The sequence below is a fragment of the Lingula anatina genome, chromosome 1 (assembly GCF_051362555.1).
Source record: "Lingula anatina isolate TDL-2025a chromosome 1, LinAna3.0, whole genome shotgun sequence".
NCBI classification, from domain to species: domain Eukaryota; kingdom Metazoa; phylum Brachiopoda; class Lingulata; order Lingulida; family Lingulidae; genus Lingula; species Lingula anatina.
In genome coordinates this window covers 22499240-22522755 of record NC_141767.1, presented here as the reverse complement: position 1 = coordinate 22522755, position 23516 = coordinate 22499240, and the positions used below count along the sequence as shown (strand labels likewise).

The 23516-nt window shown below is 37.3% G+C and overlaps 1 protein-coding gene across 1 annotated transcript in view; it reads right to left on the bottom strand.

The window, feature by feature from the left end:
- Positions 1–23516, bottom strand: part of LOC147764118 (uncharacterized) — a 66961-nt gene that overhangs the window by 15741 nt on the left and 27704 nt on the right. The window lies entirely within an intron of this gene.

The window sequence follows — 23516 nt, the reverse complement described above, 5'->3', positions numbered from 1 at the left end:
GTCTAAGTAAAACAAAATCAAAGAGATTAGAATAAACCAAACACCTGCTTGGTCCGTTTATTATTCAAGGGAATTATATGAGTCATAAAAATGCATCTCATCATAATGGCTTACCCTAGCACAGATAATCCTTTAAGAAAGCTCATAAAATGGGTTACAAAAAGAGTTTTGAATAGACTATATAAAACATGTTACAGCATCATTTTTTCAACAAAATCATAACAATATCCATCTAATGGTAACTTTCCTGTTCCTCCTTCACAAAGTTGGCAGCACCTTTACTTAGAAATAAAAACATGTATTAGTGTTTAAACATAAAATATAAAATCTGAAAATGCATCTATTCTGACTGATGTAAAGGTTACCCTCTGGACTTTCAAATGTGACCTATGCATGTCCAGTTCCTTTAGAACAATGCAAATCCTTATATCCCTGGGCACCACTCACTTTTTATTTTCAAAGTACAATCAAGGAGTTATAATAAACAGAAGGAGATTACACGCAAGCCTCTCTATTGTCCGATGTCTGTTACGGTGGGCGGAGCTAGCTACGGGGGGGCCTCCTGTCTCAAGGTTTCGCCTGCGTCGCTCTCCTCAGCTTGGAGATTAATTTCATATGCGTTATTTCGTGTTAGTAGTGTCAAAGCAGCGCTGTATGCTGACAATTTTTTTACAGGTAATTATTTGGACGATGTGCTGGAAGGGAATGATATCATAGAAAGCGATTATAAGGTGGTGACCGAGGATGGTCATCATGAGTTTTTTTTGAGTCGGTGATAGATGGCTTTTTTTTTTTAACAACCCAGTGAAAAATCACCAAGGAGAAGTCAAAAGAAAACGTCCCAACTGTGATTTGTGAAAATGACATTCAAGTGAACGTCTGTCCTCACTGCCAAAGGACATAATATCAATACATAAATAATTATATTCTTTTTTATCTGACTTGCCGATACCAGTCTGTGCCAGATACTATTCCACTCACAGGCCAGCAAGGTCTGAGAATCTAATGGGCCGACTGAAAAAAACAAGGCAGCAAAGCTGTCGAATGTACAGACAAAAAGCAGAAAATAACAATGCACAAAATAGTGTATATTATGCATAACTGCAAATTCAACATCAAATTTTAATTATGCTCAACAGATAATACCAATGTAAGTAAGATGTGTAACAAGCATAAGGCTTCAGGCCGATGGGAGTTCAAGTTCACACTTTGAAAATGCCAGAATGAGAAAAATGAAAATTTCACACAAAACTACATAAATTCAATAATAAATGATAACCCAATTGAGCTGGCTTTCTAATTGGACAGCATGCCAATCCTAAAAATCATACTTGTAAGTTGAAAATAATAATAAGTAACACAGTTTTCCTTGAAATGTGTTAACAGTGTTGCATATATGCTGAAAAGTGAAAAAAAAACAGCATAAATTCTACAATAATGGCCCGATCGTGCTGATTTTCGAACTTGAGCTGCATTTTATGAATATTCCTCAGCTCTGTAAATATAAAGCCAAAAAGTAAAACTGTCTTCCACTTATGGTGTTAACGCTGAAAGTGCACGGCGACGGCGACGACAGACGCAGGTGATGGCAATATGTACAGACACATCTGTGTGTGTACATAAAAAAGTATATGATAGGGAGTTATTGGCCACAAGTTTAATTTTCTTAAGAAGCAACAAGAATAGCAGCTGTTTTTAAGTTGGCAAAAGAGGGCACGTGACAGATAAAACAGTTTGGTTTGATGAGTTCATTACACGATGTAATTCAATGTTTCTGCCACGTGCTAATCACCCAAAAGACAATAGAACAAAAACAAATAAATGTGTGATCAGTACAGAAAATTGAATATAATTTCTTGTGAGCTTGTATGAAATATAAGTCGGTGAATAAACGGTGATCTTTAGTGTTGATCTTCACGAAGCTTGCGCTTTCGCTCTTCATAAAATCGCAGCCCTCCGTTAGCTTGGTTCATCACAGCAATGTAGTTTTTCCAGCATTCTGCAGGTCTGTTTCCGCACAGTGCCTCCACCCAATGCCTTATCATAAATTAACTTTGTGACATGAAGTAATTAATAAAATACGCCTGTTGAAAAGGGCCTTTTCGTAACTTATACAGGTGCACTGTCAGGCAGATAAGTTGTTAATTTCAGAAAAACATCGTCACTGTTTGTCGTCCCTACCTTAAGTAAGCTTATCCTCCCCTTGATTTTATGTTATCTGACAAATTAGGACAGATGTCAATTAACATTTTAGCTATTAATTCTAAATTCACTAATATTTCGGACTAAACTCCATGTCAGATTCATAGCCATGATGCAAAGCCACCAGAGTAACAGTTTAAATTTCTAAACATTCTATTTCGTTTTTAGCCTGATGTTTTTTATTATCAGTTGAAAACTTTTCCATGTTCAACTTCGTAAACGTGTACGTACACTATTCTGGACTATTTTATTTTAGCCAACTACACAAACAAATACCACTAACTGCCCCCCCCCCCCCCCATAAGCAAACACACCCCGCCTTGCTTACATTTTGCCGTTTTTGAGTCACTCGTTATTGCACACACTGAAGATCTAAGGCACGTATGATACCATTCATTGTATGATTATCTATGCTAGCCTTCACATTTTACAGACTAAAGTCCTCAGACCTTACAACACTACCGGCCTCGAAAATCTCCCCATCTAGGGATATATCTCCTGATTCCCCGATTTAGAATAAAAATCTCCTGATTTATCAGACTTGAACGCATGGCGATAAAACGTTTCGCTAGATCTTGTTAATACTTGTAGAAATAATAGATGCATGATATGAAAACGTGACACAGAACTTGAAGGTGCAAAATTGTGCTTAATTTGCGGTCAACATGTTTTGTAATAAATGCTGCATTGACCGCCAGCGCGACAAAGAGCGTAAAAGGAAAATAATTCCCGGGAGTCGATAAATCGTTGTCATGTGAAAATTTGGCATTAATATAATCTGATATGTCCATATCTAAGTATTTTAGGGTGTTTTATGGTATGGGCTGCAATTATAACGATGTTTTAGAGGTCTTGAAGGACCTTATGAAAACCAGGAAGTAGTTCGTAACTAACAACTGAATCGTACCGATCTCCGACTGCTGTGCAAAGCTGTATCTTTTTTCAGTATTTTGACGAATTTTTAGATCTTTATATGTCCATCTGACATGAAATTCCACACATATGATCACACTAATACACCTTTTACACCGGGGGAAGGCGCTAATCAGTGACAAATGCCAAGACAAAGGTGATTTTGCACCTTCAAGTTCCGTGTCACGTTTTCATATCATGCATCTATTATTTCTACAAGTATTCTCTGCCCAAAATGCGAAAAAAAGAGAGTGATCTTACCAGGTTGTTTAGAAAACTTCTTTTTCCTCCGACTACACGTCTTCTCTCCCGTTCACCTCCAGGTTAAAATGACCACTCAGCTTCGCTTCTAACACCATTTGACGTCACACTTCCGGCACAATTTTGACCAATGCTGATCTTCTCCGGTACCCTTTATTGCAGTAAGCAAGAAGGAGGAAATGCTGAAGACAAAACAACGTCGGGGGGTATGTGTGACTCTCTCCCTCAACATTTTCTATGATGCTGTCAAAGAAAAAGGAACCGAGATAGCGATCATTTAAACCACTGCTGCTGCTTTTACAGGTAGACTCCTCGTTTATCAAATAAATGCCCCCCCCCCCCCCCCTCCCCCAGCAGTCCCAAGGAATGTCATAGTAGCTACAGTACACTGTATATCAAACCTCGGTCCAAGTTATGAAAGGTTTAAGCACAAAACGATAATTTGAGGGTATTTTTTCATTCAAGACAAAATTCAGTATCTATGATGTGTGACAATAGAGACTTTACAATACTTTACGTGCACTTAAAGGGATAATAACTCTTCATATGAGATCTATATTTCATAATAAAAACATTGTGAATAACTCACAGAAATATAATATATTCTGTTTTACCACAAAAACGGCAGTTATAGCTATTATTCTGATATCTGAGCTTGTCTTTAGACCATGTGACCTCCATTGATGGCTATACTCTGCTAAAATCTCTTAAGAGATTTTAACAAAAAACCAAACTTTTTAGAAAAAAACCAGGGACTAACTTTGAATGTAAAAATGGATTCATTAACCATTGGTAAGTATGGGAAAATTGTTGTTTACTCCAGGAAAATTCATTTTTTGGCCGAAACGAAGAGTTATTATCACTTTAAATATATTCCAGTAACCTATGGAGATAGGCTAGCGACGTAATTGTAACCTCAACAGGCGGTGTCCCCGATGAAAGCACCACAATAAACACTGAAAAGTGGAGTAACAAAAATTAACTTTTTTAAATATTGATTACAACATGCTGTACAATGACTGAGTAATGAAAGGGGTATTGGACCTCTTTACCTTAAAAACAATCCATTTCGAATTCAAAAGAGCATTTTGGGGGGGCGCGTGGGGGGGGGCATAGTAAACGTCGGGTGATTCGTTAAAGACATATGTAAATCATATGTCATAAAAACACTACAAAGACAACAATATATTTTTTTTTTTTGTTACGATCTGCAACATTTGTTTATTTATGTAGCAGGGCGAAGTTTGCGCCAGAGGTAAATACAGTAGTAACTCATTCCGTAATCCTTCTTGCACATTTATTTAATCGTATCAAAACGTTTGATACACAATGTTCACTAGTGTCATAATTTTGGCGATTTATTAAAACCATATTTGTACAAAGTAGGTTAGCATAAGTTAGGCAACAGCCAGTATGAAGAACAACTCCCTTTTAAAGTGAGGCAAGACACCCTCTTCAAACTGATTACAACCTTGATAAAGACACAGGGCAAAGGAGTTATGTAAACTCGAGTGTGAAAACACATTCTTTGGCTCTATTCCCATAGATTTTAGATCGATCTATCCCTGCGGGGAGTCTCACTAGATTACTTTCAGATAATCCGACTTAAATGTCCGTCCCGCCTACTACAAGCTGTAAGGGGGTAATTAACTTTCGTGTCCGCCCGGCTGACAGCTATTTAGCGTGAACCCCCAGGGAGTTAGGTCGATCTAAAGTAGGTCGATCTAATCTATGGAAATGGGGTGTTTGTCACTTTTACAAGACAATGGAGGTGACCAAGTGGAGTAATTACAATATACCCCTGTACAGTCAAAGAGAAATTAGTTTTGAAAGCTTACTTCGGGTCAGCCCTTTGTTTGTTCGAAGGAAAGAGATAGATAGCGCGACGCGAATCCTTTTATTAACCCTTCATGAGTTTGTGTAAAAGTGTGAAAGACGGGCAACAATCTTGAGTCGCTGTTGTGAGGTGGGGTTCCGGTCGTGGGAGATCGAGGCTCATGAACGAGGTCCTCTACATTTTCTTCTTTATTGAAAGGACTCTACACAGACAGCTTAGTAGCATGAGGTATGATGAAAATTATAGTTACGCCCGCATACCATGGTAAAGAAAAACAACAAAAGGAAAAACAAAGAAAAGAATATCAGTGGAGAAAGCGTCAACAAGATACAGGTGACAAAGAATCACTCGACGCCAATACCACGTGTGAGCTCAACAATGAGCCAAGCACCGCAGCCACAAGGGTTTTTGCAGTTTTCTCCACAGGGACAATTCCCGGGATATGTTTCACCAGTGCCCCAACCAGGAGACTTGTATGGATTGATTGGAAATCTTACTAGAAAGGTTGACGAGGTAAATGCACGACTGGAAAAGCTAGACGTAAAAGACCGCCGGCTGATTTACATGGAGAATGCGATGGAGACCATGAAAAACGAGATGAAAGGTATGAAAGATAAGGTCGGGGAAATTGAAGATGGACTCAGTGCTTTGAACACAATATCAGAAACCAACCGAATTGAACTGAAAGAGATGCAGAAAAATATGAAAATGCTTGAAAGGGACGAGGCAAAAACTACGAAAGTTATCGACGCAGTACAAGATAACCTTATACACACTTGAAAAACGAAATCGTAACACTGAAGGAAAAACAAGTAGACCTACAGGCCCGAAGCATGCGCGATAACCTTATTTTCACGGGGATTGATGAAACAGACGAGGAAGACACAGAAACCATACTGGTCGATTTTCTGGAAAATAAAATGAAGGTGGAACACATGCCAGCTTTCCATAGAGTACACAGAATGGGGAAAAAGACACCAGGTAAACCACGACCAATTATAGCTAAATTTGCCAACTCTAAAGTAAGAGACAACATTAAGAGAAGAGCGGTGACACTCAAAGGTATAGAAAACAATAAATATGGGATAAATGAACAATACCCCCGTGAAATTAACGAGAAAAGAAAGATGCTCTATCCCTTTTATAAGTCAGCAAAGAGACAACAAAAGAAAGCGGTAATGGTTTATGATAAACTGTATAGCAACAACGTGCTATTTGTGCCCGACTCTGAACAACCGGCGAAACGAACCCAGGAAACCCCACGCTCCACACCGGGATCGGTACATGGAACATAGGACAACCATGAAGGCACCAATACCCTATATGAACTTGATAATCTGAGAATAAATATGTTATATCCTAATGACCCCCAAGAGAAGGTAACAGCACTAGTAACAGTACTAATCTAGACTATGACATAACAGAGGATCTTAAACTTTTTTATTTAAATGTATGTGGGCTAAGCAGGAGATTGCAATACCCAGACTTTAGAGAACTAATTGAAAAATATGATATAATATGTTTTACAGAATCAAAAACTGGTGAACAAGACAATATTGATTTGCCAAACTTTACATTCAACAAACAGATAAAGTTAAGAAAACAACAGACCTTTTTATTGAAAAAATCAAAGCATGGGACAACACCAGATCAACCCTATTTTGTGATAATATTGATAAACAAGAAAGTGACAAAATTTTGCAATACATTGATAATCTTAACATAAATGATGTCTGTAAGGAGAAAATAGACTTTATCACAGAAAAAATTGCTGAAATTTTGCTTAACTCAGCTAAATTAACGCTAGGGACATACAAGTATAGAATTAGTAACAAAAATGAAATTCTTAAGAAAAGGAAAAATAATGTATGGTTTGACAAAAAATGTTTAGAAACTAAAAAACAATATAGAAGAGCAAAAAGGTTATACAATAAGTACGGGTCAAATATTTTCAAAAGTGAACTTAGAAAAGCAGAAAAGTGCTACAAGACCACACTAGATAATAGAATAAAAAAGCGTAGAATAACCATTATGAACAAAATAAGGAAACTCAGGTATGCAAGTCCAAAGGAATATTGGAAAATATTAAACAAAAAATCTGAACAAAGACTGGAAATAAAAAACCTAGACGAGTTTTACAATTATTTCAAGGAAGTAAACAGTAGTGTAGATGGAAACTAGAGGATCAGAGAGGCGATACCACCTCCAAATATTGTACCACCAGCTGGAGCAAATGCATTCGTATAGACCCCCACATACACAAAATAAGGGACACAGCCGCCAGTTTTGTGCTTGACAAGCTGTAAAAATACAATCAACAAGAATTTTTAAACTATTGCAAAAAATATATATGGTACAATCAAATTTAAGTTCTTCGTAAGGTAGGTCAAGGGTCAATTTCAAGGTCACAGTAAATTGCCAGTATATGACTTCCTATTCAAGTTCAAGAGTAACTATGGACCTATCTCTGTCAAGTTTGAAGTTAAAAGAGAAAGAAATTAGCAGAGTTCAGTTCATGATAAAAAGTAGGTCAAAGGTCAATTTCAAGGTCACACTTAGATTGCCAGTATAGGACTTCCTATTCAACTTCAATAGTAACTATGGACCTATCTCAGCCAGTTTTGGAGATAAAAGGGAAGCAAAATTTGCAAAATTCAGTTCATGGTGAAAAGTAGGTCAAAGGTCAATTTCAAGGTCACATTTAGATTGCCAGTATAGGACTTTCTATTCAAGTTCAATAGTACCTATGGACCTATCTCTGCCAGTTTTGGAGATAAAAGGGAAGCAAAATTTGCAAAGTTCAGTTTATGGTGAAAAGTAGGTCAAAGGTCAATTTTAATGTCACATTTATAATGCCAGTATATGACTTCCTATTCAAGTTCAATAGTAACTACGGACCTATCTCAGCCAGTTTTGGAGATAAAAGGAAAGCAAAATTTGCAAAATTCAGTTCATGGTGTAAAGTAGGTCAAAGGTCAATTTTAAGGTCACATTTAGATTGCCAGTATATGACTTCCTTTTCAAGTTCAATAGTAACTATGGACCTATCTCAGCCAGTTTTGGAGATAAAAGGGAAGAAAAGTTTGCAAAGTTCAGTTCATGGTGAAAAGTAGGTCAAAGGTCAATTTCAAGGTCACATTTAGATTGCCAGTATATGACTTCCTATTCAAGTTCAATAGCAACTATGGACCTATCTCTGCCAGTTTTGGAGATAAAAGGGAAGCAAAATTTGCAAAATTCAGTTCATGGTGTAAAGTAGGTCAAAGGTCAATTTTAAGGTCACATTTAGATTGCCAGTATATGACTTCCTTTTCAAGTTCAATAGTAACTATGGACCTATCTCAGCCAGTTTTGGAGATAAAAGGGAAGAAAAGTTTGCAAAGTTCAGTTCATGGTGAAAAGTAGGTCAAAGGTCAATTTCAAGGTCACATTTAGATTGCCAGTATATGACTTCCTATTCAAGTTCAATAGTAACTATGGACCTATCTCTGCCAGTTTTGGAGATAAAAGGGAAGCAAAATTTGCAAAGTTCAGTTTATGGTGAAAAGTAGGTCAAAGGTCAATTTTAAGGTCACATTTAGATTGCCAGTATATGACTTCCTATTCAACTTCAATAGTAACTACGGACCTATCTCAGCCAGTTTTGGAGATAAAAGGAAAGCAAAATTTGCAAAATTCAGTTCATGGTATAAAGTAGGTCAAAGGTCAATTTTAAGGTCACATTTAGATTGCCAGTATATGACTTCCTATTCAACTTCAATAGTAACTACGGACCTATCTCTGCCAGTTTTGGAGATAAAAGGGAAGAAAAATTTGCAAAGTTCAGTTTATGGTGAAAAGTAGGTCAAAGGTCAATTTTAAGGTCACATATAGATTGCCAGTATATGACTTCCTATTCAAGTTCAATAGTAACTACGGACCTATCTCTGCCAGTTTTGGAGATAAAAGGAAAGCAAAATTTGCAAAATTCAGTTCATGGTGTAAAGTAGGTCAAAGGTCAATTTAAAGGTCACATTTAGATTGCCAGTATGTGACTTCCTATTCAAGTTCAATAGTAACTATGGACCTATCTCTGCCAGTTTTGGAGATAAAAGGGAAGAAAAATTTGCAAAGTTCAGTTCATGGTGAAAAGTAGGTCAAAGGTCAATTTCAAGGTCATAGTAAGATTGCCAGTATATGACTTCCTATTCAACTTCAATAGTAACTATGGACCTATCTCTGCCAGTTTTGGAGATATAAGGAACTAGATGTTATAATTTTGGAGTTACCATAATGTGCCTTAAATTTCGTACAGAAAAAATTAATTAAAATAAAGAAAATGTCATTTTGGTCAAAATTCTTGAAATAGGAGGTGCTCTGAAGTTTCAGAAGTTCAAATTTGATGAAATAATGTCATTTTTGAACACAAGTTGTCTGTTTTGCCAAGCCTTTTGTTTTATTTTTCCAGAGTTCAAAATTTATTATCCATTACCGTACTGCACATTTTGCTTTTACCACCAATATGTACTTTTTGATACAGCGTAACTCGAAAACCGTATGGAATACAAAAAAACCGAGACCACCTCCAGTGTTGGGCTTTACATGCTCTACAAAATGCAAAAAAGAATGGGTCTCTAGCATTAACGGTTCCCGAATTAGAGACAGTTTTCAGTTTCGGTATCTTATGGCCGCTACTCCCGTGAAAATGCACCGATTGACCCCAAATTCATGGAAATGAAAGATGACCTGAAGGGTAACACTGTGTGGTCTGTGTGGTGTCTGAATAACAGGGCAAAAAAATTTTTTTTCGTAAAAAATTTCATTTTTTTGAAAATTTTGGCCCATTTGACCTTGAAGTAGAGGTCAAAGGTCAAATCCAAGGGTATATTTGAAATCTACACATATGACTTTTGGAAAGCCGTCTATAGAAATTTTTCCCATAACTCCTTCCGTAGGGTAGATAATTAGCATTTAATTTTGCCATTTTTAGACAAGGGTGCATTGCAATGAGTGCCACACCCAGACCCCAATACCGACAAAGCCCAAATTTTACATGGAACGAGTTGAGATTATAGGTGACCTAAATCCATGAGATGGGTACGGGGGCCCTTACCGTCTAGGAGGAGAAGCGGTAACGGTAGCCGTCCGGCGGAGTCGGCGGAGCCAACGGAGCCGGCGGAGCCGGCGGAACGATCCGGACGGGACCGAAACCATGTGTACCGCCAGCGCTAACGCTGGTGGTACAATAACCCACCGAATTATAACCACAACCAGATAAATAATGAAATGCTTAATGAACCAATTACTGAAACTGAAATCCAAAACACAATAAAAAAATTAAAGAAAAATTAAAGTGCTGGTGCTGACAAGATATTGAATGAGTATATTATCTCTTCTGCCAGCACTATGATGCCAATCTATAAAAAATTATTTAATTTGGTATTAGATACTGGTATTTTACCAGAAGCATGGTTAATAGGCATTCGGAACTCCTCGACAATTTCCGGCTATCTTCCGAACGCCTTGAAACTGACGCAGGAATCAATCGACGGTGAGCCGAGTGGGTTAATAGGCACTATAATCCCAATCTATAAGCAAAAGGGAAACATAAATGACCCAAAGAACTATAGGCCAATTACTTTACTCAGTTGTCTGGCTTAAGTATTCACTTCTATATTATGTAAAAGACTAACTGATTACTCTGACAACTTTATGCTGTTACAGGAAAACCAAGCTGGCTTCCGAGCCAACTATTCTACCATTGATCACATATTTACATTAAATACACTTATAGACCTTTCAGTTGCATCAAAAAAGAAATTATATTGTGCTTTCATAGATCTAAAAGCAGCTTTTGATAAAATATGGAGGGCAGGGTTATGGGGGAAGCTAATGAACCACAATGTAAATGGAAAATGTCTGAACGTTATTGTAAACATGTATAATGGCTGTAAATCTAGAATCTTTAAATGGTATATTATCGGATTATTTCCCATGCAAAACAGGAGTACGACAGGGCGAAAACCTATCACCCTTCTTATTCTCAGTATTTCTAAATGATCTTGAAGAATTTCTAATGCAAAAAGATGTCACAGGCTTATCACATGTAACAGATGAACTAGAACATGAACTACACATATTAATGCAAATAATGATCATACAGCTAGGCCAATAAGACCGTTCACAGTAGGTTACGGTCAGTGCGACCGTGACTCCTGATAACCCCCGCGTGGATAATAACAGGGCAAATAGCGACAGTTTAAGCTGTTAAGTTATCAATCGTAACCATCTCGGACTCCCCGCTGTCTACATCGTGTCCCGTCAAACAGCCTGTGCAATCATACGCCCCGCTAGTTCCAAGCATTGTTCTGGTGTAGAACGGCACGTGCCCTTTGTTAAGACATGGAAGACTAAATGTTGGGTTTAACCATGGTTCAAGCACTGACGATATTTCTGTTTATTAACCGAATTCCAAACTTCGTAGACATTTTCAAAAATAGAATTTTGTAATTGAATGAAATAGGCCTATAATTAATTTACCGATGTTTCCCTTTCATCTTAATTTTGGCTTACTTAGGTGAAACGATAAGAGTCACGATAACATGCTCAAGCCAATTGAAAAAGTGAAGTATAAATATGGCAGAATTATGCGGTGATTGTCTTTTTCAATGAAGTGGAATGTGACCTATATATAATGAAACAAATTATTGCAGTCAATGAATAGTCGGTTTATTCACAATTAACACGGAACGTCCATACAGTAAACTACAACAATTTTATAAAAAATAAATTTTAAAAATGGCAAATTAATAAAATGGCTCTTACGAACAGTCATTTAATTGAAAAAGTGCATTCTCCTGATAATCATTCATCTATTATCCGGATGCACGGCTTTCCCTTTTCAACACCTCCGGAATAACTTTGTTTATATGGTTTATATTTGTAACCAAAGTTGAGCCCTGGCTCTCTCGAAAAAGTATACCCCCCCCCCCCCCGCCCCATATTTATTTAACCATTTCACCTCTTCAGCCCTGATTGTTACATTTAACATCAATAGGAAAGATGTGAATTAAATTTCTTGTTGCTGGACCCAGTGACATTAATATAAGGTTGTTTTAATAGTACATAAAATCGCACCAAGACCTCATTGAAGTACATATATATAATTACACCCTTTACACCAACCGGACCCCTTAATTGATGTACACTGTACAATGCACGTATATACACTGCAATTGCCGCTTTCACCTCCTTTATTGTTCTGTATGAAAAGAAAGGAAGTTGTTTGAGTTAAGTTCAATAAAGGCAGTCCCTTAGTCCGAGGTGTTCAGCTTTTAGCTTCTGTTGCAGATGATTTAACTTAAAATAAATTAATTGATATGCTGCTTTTTCTTTAGGGACTTTTAATTAGGCCACATTTGGAGTAAATATGAAATTATACTTGAAACATCTAAGTGAAATCTATCTTGACGTCCTGACAGATGTGTTTAGATAAACGTTTATGTACGAACGTTGCTTATACCCCCTTTACACTGGACGGCGTCCTTTCTGCGTCCTCTCTGCGACCATGAAATTTGGAATCGCTGTGGTCTTAATAAGGAGGCAAAAGCATTGATTTTGTATCAGAATGAATGCTCAATGATCGGCCAGTTGTCGGCACGTAAAGCATTACAATTTTTAAACTCTCAAATGGGGCCGGACTGCTGGACGCAGAGAGGACGCCGTTCAGTGTAAAGGGGGCTTTAGTAAATGCAAATCTCCCGTCTCGACACAATGAAGAGATAACTTTTAAGGGAAATTGTCAAGACTCTTTCTTCTATCATACCGGTATATTAATTATCGACGGAGACGCACGACCAGAAATTACCTCGTTTCAATGTTTAACGCACTAATGTAGATCAAATTAACCTTTTCAGGTCTATGCCTGACATCACTTAACAAAACTCCAGCATAACATTGATTGCCAAGTGTGGTTGTTTTATGTCGGCGACACCATTTCAACCTTTGTAAAGTGTGACTTACTGCATTTCTTCAGAAATGCGGGCTATAAGCAAGCAAAATGATATACAGTAGTTGCCCTTATAAATGCATTTGTATTTAAATATTTAGAATAGTGATAAAATTGTTTTGAGACTGCCTGTTTTTCAAAATGTCCTCAACATTCCTCATATAAAGATGATAGTTGTCGAGAGAATTGTGCGCGATATGTTTCGATAGGAGAATAAATACGTACGTAATTACATGTATACACAAGTACAGTTAATGTACGCTGCAGGAACAGGAAAATATTTCGGCGTCATTCTTCAAATATCAACTGTACAAGTGAGTCCCTTTTTGATGCTTTTTAAGTTTCAATACAAGTAAATGACTGTCCCACAGACCAGTTGTACAAATGTTTTTCGATTTTTTCTTAAATATGTATGTTTACATGTGTGGTGTATCAAACTCCATCGCATTGAAGGATGAGACGAGTTTGTGACCACCATTGCAGATAAAATCGCAACTACATTGTAGGGCTTCTTATCTGATGCACGTTTGCACGTTGTAATTGCTCCTTTCGCCCCCCGTTATTGTTCTCTCGGAAAAGAAAGGAAGTTGTCTTTGTCTTCAATATGTTTGAGCTCAGGCAGTCCCTTAGTCCCAGGTGCACAGCTTTTAGCCTCTGTTGCAGATGATTTTATTTAAACTAAATTAATTGATATACTGATTTTTTCTTAATGCAATTATAAGTAAGCAACATTTAGAATATATATGTAACAATTATTACACTTGATACATCGTAGTGAAATCTATCTTGTCGTCTTGACAAATGTGTGTATATTTGTTTGTGGACCTTTAACAGTGCTGGAGAGGGTACACATTTGCACCCATCTTAGTGTCATGAAGAGTTTACTTCCTAATCTCTGTAGTGGCGATGCTTTTCCTAGTAAATTTTTTAATATCAACCACCAGTACCGCAAACATACCAGCTATCAGACAGAAAACTATTAAACATGAAAACAACAGCAAGCAGTTGCACAAACTTCTGTGTAAAACTGATGTCTACGATTTTCTCAGCTGAGGAGAGGATTGATCCGACGCGCAACATACTGGGGTGCAGGAGAGCAGATATGGTGAAGGAGCCCATGTGCAAAGAGAGAATGTTGTACATAGAGCGCTCTGTTAAAAAATTCTATCCTGACGAGGCGAGATTACCAGGATTTTGGTCAAAATGCACAACTGCCATGAATACGGCCAATAGGAATTTGAGGCGGAAACATCACAACAATTAATACAACGATAACTCTTAAATTTTCACCAAAATTAATTTTCCTGGGGTCACTAGCTACTTTCTACCACCATCCTACTAAATGCCAAAACATTTTTTCGCTCAAAGTTACTCTTTTGATGTTTGTTTAAATTGTTATATTCACTTAGGTGATTATACTTCCATTGTAATTTAAAATTAGACAGTTTTGTAATCCTTTTTGGTCGTATACAGCATTAATTACTCGTTCCCAGAGGCTAAGATGAGTTTTAAGTGTTTAGTGCAGTGTAAGGAAGAATTCACTACTATCGATAATGGCATATGGCAGTAAAATGTTATAATCCCTTTAATCAAAACAAAAATAAATTACAGTGACTAGGTAATACGAACATTTATTAAATAACAGTTTATGGTGTAACCACCTTCATAAAGTACTACCTCAGTCTATGTACAGAATAAAATGGATAAATTGATTATTTTCTATGTATTCTTTGTTTTTTTTTTATTTCTCACTAAACCAGTCCTACAAGTAAATCAACATATAAAAAGCCTTTCGCCGAAATAGCATTGAAACGTAAGTTTTTCTGCTTCTTCCTGTTCTGTTTATTACTCACGCCATTTCCATACCATTAGCTTACATCCAAACAAATCAAAACGGTCATACAGTGTACTATCATTTTTTATTTATTCTCTTCAAATTGAGCGTTGGTTTGTGTTTACACTTGTTTATTTAAGTGAATATGCTGTTAATTGTATTTTCTGCTAAACCCGCTTTATATATTCCCGTTTAACTGACGAAGTACAGTAAGTAGATGCTTTGATTTTTGAAGTACAGCAATTAGCAGCTATTAATGACATCACGCCTAAATGCACACGCTTCCTGAATAAGACGGTCGCCCCCTGCCAGGTTGAGAGATCGGGACACGCTCTCCTGCCACGCGACTGGCTAAATATCCATTGTTAAACGATCCTCCTACTTCCATTGTTCAAAAAGTGGGCGGTAGGCTTGGTCACGGTGAAGAGTAACTGTGTCCGTAGACACGATCACGGTAGTGAGAACAGATTAAAAAGCCTAGCTGTACTATATGCAGATGATACAGTTCTCCTAGCAGATTCAAAAGAAAACCTACAACATCAACTTAATTGCTACTCCACCTACTGTCAGATATGGAAGTTAGAAGTAAATGTAGAAAAGACAAAAATCATGATAGTTTCTAAGGGCCGCACCCAAAAGAATATAAAATTTACTTTTAATAACCAAAATGTAGAAATAGTTAATTGTTTCAAGTACTTAGGAGTTTATTTCTCTAAAACGGGATCATTTTCAGAAACAAAAAGGTATTCAGCAAAGAAAGCAACTAAAGCTATGTATGGGATATTTAAGAAAGCAAGGCATCTAAATCTAAGCATTGTTGATCAGCTATATCTCTTTGATAAGATTATTGTTCCGATTTTATTATATGGATGTGAAGTATGGGGATTTGGTAATTTAGAAATCATAGAACAGGTGCACTTGAAATTTTGTAGATATCTATTAAATCTAAAAACCAGCACTTCCAAGATAATGATATATGGGGAATTAGGTAGAATGCCATTAAGTATTATTATAAAAGGAAGAATTGTATCATTCTGGACAAACTTGCTCACAGGTAAACAAAGTAAATTTTCATATATATTGTATAAACTCGTTTATAACAAATTTATGCAGGGATGTGAATGTAAGTGGATGGGAAATCTGAAATCCATTCTGGATAACTGTGGTTTAAGTAATATATTTAGCACACAGGATGTCTGTAACAAGGAATGGCTTATAAATTGTGTTAAACAGAAATTGCAGGATCAGTATATACAAGAATGGAATTCAGATTGTAACAACTCTAGTAAAGGGTTAAGCTATAGTATTTTCACAAACTCAGAGTTTAAATGCAGGAATTATATACTTTCTACTTTATGTACACACAAAATAATTACAATAGCTAGATTCAGAACAACAAATCATAGATTACCAATTGAAACGGGCAGATGGAAAAAAATACCTAGAAATTTGAGATTATGCAACTTGTGTAAAAATGAAATAGGGGATGAATTTCATTATGTCTTTAGATCTACCTTTTTTGCAGAAAGTCGAAACTTATATATTCCAAAAAAAAGCATGTATTAGACCGAATGTAATTAAAATGTATGAAATATTTTCAACGAAAAATAAGAAAAAACTGAATAATTTGTACAAATTCATTAGTATTGTGAATAAGGGGGTCAAGCCTTCAGGTTGATGTATATATATATATATATGCTCTCTAAACTGTAAATGTACAGTAAATGAGAAACTATTCTATTCTATTCTATTCTATTCTATTCTATTGTTCGCTATTAATATTGGAGTATACCTCCTTCGCCTACATGTAAACATCAGACATGGCGTTAAGGTCGATAAAAGTGGAGGTTAATCTGAAAAATTAGATGCGATTTTTGTGAAATGACTTATTAAGTGATGTGCATGTACCTAACATGTTAAAATTCTTGTTTTTTTATTTGAAAAACCTTTCATACACGGCCTCATATTTATATTTCTCTCAGGCCAAACTCATTTCATTGTGTTACGCGGGACTGTTGGATACCTAAAGCACAGGGCATTGTGAAAGTTAATTGGCTACAGAGTCTTGTTATCCTTCATGCAGTTTCATAGCTTAGATGAACTAGAAACAGGCTTTAATTAGCTTTATGACAATTTAAACAAAATCAGTCTGCAAGGCTTGCTTTGACTTGGTGTTAACCTGACACTGGTTTTAAAAGAACAAATATAAATTTTGTATATAAATTAAATATAAATTAAATATGTTGGATGGATCAAATCACCGACATTGTTATATTTTAACTTAATGTGGTCATTTAAACATTTACAATGTTTATAAGTTGTCTGTCGTTCAGCATGCATTATAGGCGAGTAGCCAGACAGTGACGATGATCAATCCAAGTACAATCTAGGCAAGTATTGTTTACAAAATAGATCATGATGAATAAACCTACGCTTTAATAAATAACCACCACACGGTTCTGTTTTTGTCACTTGAAAGCTTTCGTTTAAAGACGCTCAATGATATCAAAAATGATTTGACGCTTTAAAAAATGGACAGGTTCAAGGGGCTGTTTTCGTTTCAGCTCGGGGGACTTCAGGTAGAGGATTCAGTGTAGGTGTTTCCTCGGATGATAGCAGCATCACACCCTAGGTCTAGGAGATTTGACTAGAAGTTTTTTGTCCAAGCATTCTATTCCTACTACTTCTACTAATAACCCTAAAACACAAAGGTTTATGCGGTAAAAACTATTTAAACTAAATGAAGTGCATTGACAGAGGCACAAGTACAATCCAACGCCAACGTGCAATAGGGGAAAGTCTGACAGTGTATCACATAATATATGAAAGTACGGTCAACTAACAGTGTAAGACATCAGATAAAGAGAATGGGGTCTTACTATCTATTGTTAACCGCAACTGTTATTATCTCTCGAACAAGCTTAAACCATGCCTATACAATCACTGTGTCTCCGGCTGTCGTGCAGAAACGTCAAGTGGAACATATTTTGCTACAGTTACAAACAGTGTAAACTAGCGACTTGTTCTAGATCACTCTAGTAAGAAAGGCCCAGAGGGCCTTATGCTGCAAACAACCTATTTTGAACACAATCGTCATCGCTCCCGAACAACCTGAAATCATGCCTTTACAATAGTAGGAGATGCACATCGATTAAAAGATTCAACACCTGGGTGCCCAGCACTAATAAGGAAAAGAAAAATGACTTGACGTTTCATGCACAATCCTCATCGAGAGCTTTATATCATTATGCTCCATGCGCAGTCGATTTTTATCGAAATAAAAAAGTGTGTTTCATACAAGCAAAATCTAAGGGTGCTTTCCCAGAGATTTAGATCGATCTAAAGATAAAGTTTTAGATCGACGTAACTCCCTGGGGGTTCACTCTAAATTGCAGTCAGCCGAGCGGGCACCATAGTTAATTACCCCCTTACAGCTTTAAGTAGACGGGACAGACTCTTAAGCCGACCAAGCTGACAGTAATCTAGTGAGACTCCCCACAGGGATAGATCGATCTAAAAATCTATGGAAATGGGGTGTAACTTTCCTTTATAAATGTTACTGAACAGCGAAAAGTTACATACACCCGGTTATAAAATTACAAATGTAATTACGAGGCTAATTTCTCTAATGTGGAATGAAACATTTTGTTGGCTTTCAAATGATAGGACACTCACTATTATCTTAAAAGTAGTTAGTTTATGTGCACGTTCCCCTAACGCGCTTGCAAAAAAGTCCCATCAAATAACCAGATACATATCTGTCTATACTGGTAACTAGTGAAAATCTATCTGTGGCCCTGATAATGGGTAGACACTCACCGCGTTAGCTGCGATAATGATTATTTATTCACAGCGATTTATTCATTTAATTATAAAATCATCATTTATTTATTGAAGTATTTAAAATAATTTATATTTCATTTAATGATTTATACCATCTATTTTTTATCTATTTTTTATTTGATTCTTAATGTCATCTAATTTTTTACTTAATTCTTTAAAATCTTTATTTATTTATTTATTAAGACGTTCTATTATTTATCGTTTTACAGATTCGCTCTTTTATTTTATATAAAATGTGACTTAATATTGTAAAGGTCTCCGCTTTTCTGCCACCAGTGTACGGTTCTTGTTCTTTTAAAGGAACGGAATCGCTGCCACCAACAAAACAGGTTTCTGTTTTGTAAATCTTTATTTCTAAGCACAATTCTCAACACAAATGTACATGTTTCTGTATCTTTTACTGAACACTGTCTCTGGTTATCTTGCTGTACTGCTGTACTTCTAACTAAAACAACTGCAACTCAACTACAATAAACTAACTGGAACTATATTGTGAAACTGACTCAAACTAAGTTGTGAAACTAAGTCTGACACTATACTCTAACTGAGTACTGCCACTATATTCTAACTGGCCAACACTGCGTAGAGCAGCTGTATTTATACATTTCAAAAGTGGACGGCCTTGAATGGTTCACTGCTACTTTGACTGGCAGGCAGAGGAAAAGTGGACGGCCTTGAATGGTTGACCGCCAACCCCTCTACTGGACACCACAATCCCCTCTTTAGTAAACTGATACCACTTACAAGCCATTCCAACTTAAGGTTCAAAGTTCAACAACACACTAGCCGAATGTAAACAAAAGGCTATAGCTTACTGCAGTAATTTTTCCATGAATTAAAGCTATGTAAAATCGTTACACTCTCCCCCCCTAGATTTGATCCCACCGGGGATCTGCCCCATTAAAGTTAAAACTAAACATATTCTGAATCATTTAAACAGATAAAAATTCAGTCAGTTCATAAAGTTCATTCAAAAGTTCAGTGTCACTTTGATTAATAAAATTACTCTAAAGTTCAACATTGGATTAATAATGATAATCATTTAAAGTTCATCGGCTGATTAATAATAATGGTCACTTTAAATGTTCATAGTCTGTTACAGTCAATCAGCAAATCTCTTGGGAGGTCTTCTTTTCCTTTGTGGTCTTCCCTCATTTCTCAAATTACTGTCAGGTTGGTTCTTGGGTACTTGCACTTGTTTAGATAGGCCACTCTGCTTCATCCTGTGTTTGATAGCACTTTCTTCATGTTTCAGTGGACTACCTTCTACATAATTAACTTTATGTAAACATTTCTGCAAACTGGACACCCAATCTGGAACTTGGTCACTTAAAAATGGCTTAAGACGGTCATGGTGCACGATCTTCATTTTACACTTAGGCTTGCCTTTCACTGCAAACAACAAATCACTGTGCTTTTTGACAACAACAAAAGGTCCTTGCCATTTATCACGTTTCAGCTTTGGGCTCAGTCCCACTGTTCTAGTGCTATCTAGTAAGTACACCAAGTCACCAACTTTATAATTGTTTTGCGAAATACGGGTGTCATGGTCTCTTTTCTGCCTTTGAAAGTCCTTTTTCAAATGCAATCTCACTATTTCATGAATTCTAGTCATTTTCTCTTGCAACATTTTGACATACTCTGAAGGAGACGTCACAGATCGGTCTTCTGGTGGTTTTCCAAAGATGAGTTCTGAAGCTGTGTGAACTTCTCTGCCTAACATAAGCAAATTAGGGGAATAACCAGTGCTTTCATGTTTACAGCACCTGTATGCTGCAGTCAATAAAGGCAAATGAATGTCCCAATCTTCTGACACGTAAGCTGATATCATGTCACATAACACAATATTGAATCTCTCCACCATTCCATTTCCTGAGGGATGATAGCTGGATGTTCGGGTTTTATTTATTTCTAATACTTGACATACTTGTTTGAATAACTGTGACTCATAGTTGCTACCTTGGTCTGAATGGAGATCAAGGGGTAGGCCAAATCTAGAGAAAAACTCTGTCACTAGTTTCTGTGCTACAGTTTTAGCTGATATGTCAGGGATGGCATAGCACTCCACCCACTTGGAAAACTGGTCTATTGCTAAAAGAATATATTTATTGCCTCTTTCACTGACTGGAAAAGGTCCTAAGATGTCTGTTGCCACTCTGTCCATGGGAGCGCCTACAGCATATCTTAGCAAAGGAGCCTTGGGTCTTGACCGTGGCCTTTTTCTCCCACCACAAATAGCACATCTTCTTATGTAATCTCTTACACTTTCTTTCATCTTGTACCAGTAGAAGTGTCTTTTCAACTTGCTCACTGTTTTCTTGACGCCAAGGTGACCTGACGTGACTTTGTCATGCACGCCATTCATCACCTCGTTCCTCATCTCTCTCGGAACCAATATCTGTAAAAAGGAACCTGTCTTATCTAAAGTTTCCCATCTTTTATATAAAATGCCCTCCTGCAGCACGAGTTGGTCCCAAAGCAACCATAACTGTCGTACTGCAGGACTTTCTGCGGCCACTTTATCTCTTTCTGGTCTCTGTGATGACTGTTCCTTCCAGTCCAGCACAGTCTTCAACTCGGGGTCTTTACGCTGCAAATTAAACAATTCATTCACAGTGTAACTGCCCAGCCACTCGGCTGGAAGTCTATCTCTGTCACTCTCGGATTCACTGAGATCTGTATCTTCATCACCATGAGAAAAATCCTGATCCTTGAATGTCAACTTTTCTCTAGGCAGCACTTCCTTTTTCTTGGAAACTCTCATCCTTCGAAGAGAAAGTGCTCTAACTTCCTTAAAGATACACCTGAATTTCATGGTCACCCAGCTCAGGATTGCAAAGAACAATGTCAGTAGGATGTAAAGGCCTGTCAATAAAACTGAACAAGCTGCTGTATACACACGTTTTACTGGACATTTTCCTTGGTTTCCCGATGCTTGACCACTGCCGCAGACTCCATTGTCTGATTTTAGTTCTTTCTTTTGGTTTTCTGTCGTTCTTCTTATAACTAACGGGACGACTTCTTCTTCCAGATATCTGAACCATTGTTCATGTTTCTTTTTACACTGTACGCAACCCTCGCATGGCAAATTGCTTAAAATGGACTCTCCATCATAGCATGAACACTCATCTGGGTCGCATGGAAATCTCGATATTGCATCTGCGTTACCGTGCCTGGCCCCTGCTCGGTGTTCTATTTTAAAATCATACTGTGATAGCACTTCCAGCCATCTGGCCATCTGATCATTGGGCTCCTTAAAGGACATAACCCATCAGAGGGCACTGTGATTGCTTCGTACCAAAAACTGTCTACCCAATAAATGGTGTCTGAATTGTTGAACAAAGGTAACAACGGCAAGCAGTTCTTTTCTAGTCACGCAGTAACGGCGTTGAGTTTTCGTCAATGACTTACTTGCATACGCGACTGGTTTCTCTATTTCTTTCTGGGTCTTCTCACACCACTGTAACTGAGATAAAACGGCACCAATGCCCGTGGCTGAAGCACCAGTGTCAAGAATATACAGTCATTCGTCTCTCGGATAAGCCATTACCTCATTACCTGTAAGGGCACTTTTGAGGTCCTCAAATGCAGTCTGACAAGAGTCCGTCCAAGTAAACGCCTGGCCGGCCTGGAGCAGATGATTAATTGGAGCAGCTCTTGTAGAAAATCCTCTAATAAATCTACGATAATATGAGCACAGTCCTAGAAAACTACGTATATCAGTCAGATTCCTGGGAACTGGCCATTTCTTTATACACTCTACCTTCTCAGGATCTGGTTTAACGCCATCTTGTGTCACTACATGTCCCAAAAACTGAACTTCAGTCTGGAACAACCTGCATTTGCTTGGTTTCAGTTTTAGTCCTGCTTTCCCAAGACGATTTAAAACCTCGTCAAGTCTCTTATAGTGTTCTTCAAATGATTTACCAAACACAATAATGTCATCAAGGTAAATCAACACTGTCTGCCACTGCAACCCACGTAAAATCAGTTCCATGCACCGTTCGAAGGTTGAAGGAGAATTGGAAAGACCAAAAGGCATAACATTGTATTCGTATAAACCATTTCTGGTCACAAATGCAGTCTTTGGCTTATCTTCTTCTGCTACCTCGATTTGATAATACCCACTCTGGCAATCAGCTATTGAGAAGAAAATTGAACCACCAAGAGAGTCTAAACAGTCATTTAATCGAGGAAGAGGGTAAGCATCTTTCACTGTTACATCATTTAAGTGTCTATAGTCAACACAGGGTCTTGTTGTTCCACCCTTTTTCTTGACATAAACTAGTGGAGATGACCAAGGTGAGGTGGACTCTCTAATAACACCATTTTGGAGCTGTTCCTGAATTATTTTCTCTTCTTCTCCAGCAAACGCTCTAGGGGGTCTTCTGGGCTGCTGTTTTATGGGTCTTGCATCACCAGTGACGATCTTATGCTTCACGACAGATGTGTGACCCATGTCACTGGAAGACTTGGCAAAAACATCACTGTGCTTCTGCAGGAGTTTCTTTAATTCACATCTTTCAAAGTCAGTCAAATTCTCACCTGACTGTTTATAGAGGTCAGCCAGGTACTCAGGCAATTCTGGGCTATGAAGGGTTAAGTCTGAATTTTGTTTACCAGGGGTTAAGTCTGCTCGT